This window comes from Ambystoma mexicanum, chromosome 1p (genome assembly GCF_040938575.1).
Source record: "Ambystoma mexicanum isolate Mex_15411 chromosome 1p, UKY_AmexF1_1, whole genome shotgun sequence".
Classification (NCBI taxonomy): domain Eukaryota; kingdom Metazoa; phylum Chordata; class Amphibia; order Caudata; family Ambystomatidae; genus Ambystoma; species Ambystoma mexicanum.
Genome location: NC_090921.1, coordinates 234251571 through 234253066, shown reverse-complemented (window position 1 = coordinate 234253066; position 1496 = coordinate 234251571). Strand labels below are relative to the sequence as shown.

The following is a 1496-nucleotide window of genomic DNA, read 5'->3' as shown; positions in this document are numbered from 1 at the left end:
TGTCTGCATAAGAACCTGTACATCTCAGCATCCTCTTGTGCTGGTCGCGCGGCATTGGCTGTCTTTTCTCTGGAGCTGTCTCTTCTCTGTGTCTTTGTGGCTCCCTCTCATCATGGGCCCTCTTATTTCAGTAACAGAAGCAGGCGCCCTGATGCCTTATATGAGCATGTTGGCCTGTCACTCACTCGTCCGGATGGGCTGGTTTTGATTCAAGAAAACTTGTGACAGTCAGAAAACAAAAGTAGCCATTGAAGGCCCAAAGCAAAACATTCAAGTGTAAGACGATCCTTCGATTGTTGCATTACAATGATTTTTTTATATTTGGATTTGTACATATCTCATAGGGTTGAAGTGCAATATAGAAAAAAAACAGCCCCGTAGTCGGCAGGATTCGAACCTGCGCGGGGAAACCCCAATAGATTTCTAGTCTATCGCCTTAACCGCTCGGCCACGACTACTTGACTGTGATCACCTGAATGTGCATATGACAGTGTGTGCAAGGTCAGACCATTTTGAACAGTTGGGCATTGAGTTAGGCACTTCACACAGTCATGATATTATCAACATAACTATGATTCACTCATGGTTTTCATCAACGATGGAGACATTCTAGCATTGTCAGACAATGTTACAGGAGCACATTCTCAGGGCTATCACTGTTACCCATACCAAGGTCACTCCTTCTTTTCCCGGAATCTGGTCAAGAGACTTGCCCTTGACAGGGAATGGGAAATCTGCTCCTGCTGTATATGTACACGACTAATGCTGTTGATATGGCCACCCACAATGAAGGTGGATTAGCACACACAAGACGGAGACAGAAGTAGAGTTGGATGGCTGCCTGCTCGTGCTCTAATGTTACACACATATCGTTCTTTATCTTGCTGACAGTTTTGACCTGTTAGTGAGGTTGTGATACAGAGGCTGAGTTGGTGGCAGATTTAAGGCAAAGGGCCCTGTGGTCAAAAAAGAACATAGGGTCCTGTTACGAGGGAGTTGGAGGACCTCAAAGGGTTAAATTAAGTCTGAGGCCGGAGGAGGAAGAGGAGGAGCCCGCCAAGGGAAGTGAGAGCAATTAATGAAATAAATGGTGAAAGAAGCAGACGTGTCATGTCATCCTTCCGTCGCTCCTAAGGGACAAATCCTTCTAACAATTGGCGGCCAGGATAAAGCGAGTCACTAACCTCGTTCTCGCAAGTCACAAACCTCGTTCTCCTTGAACCAGCACTACACTGTCCTTTCTGTGTGAGCTTCACGTACCACACCGCCACCCGGTGTCCTTTGGTCCGCAGGGCTGGCCTTGCAGCCTCCAGCCCTCCCTGCGGCACCCACGACGGAGGAAAGAGAACCGAGAAGAGAAGCAGCGCCGTCCGCAGTACCCTCATGGTGAGCGAGTTCACACGCATGCAGGAGATCACGCAGCATAACTTTGGGAAGCTGGCAGCATTAGCAACACAATGACAAGCCCCGCCCCCTCAGGCCCAAGCAACAGCGAC

The 1496-nt window shown here is 48.7% G+C and overlaps 1 non-coding gene across 1 annotated transcript; it reads right to left on the bottom strand.

Moving 5' to 3' along the window:
* Positions 1–376: 376 nt before the first annotated feature.
* On the bottom strand, positions 377–458 carry TRNAS-AGA (transfer RNA serine (anticodon AGA)). The gene has a single exon. It is a non-coding gene; the product is annotated as a tRNA-Ser (tRNA).
* Positions 459–1496: the final 1038 nt, after the last annotated feature.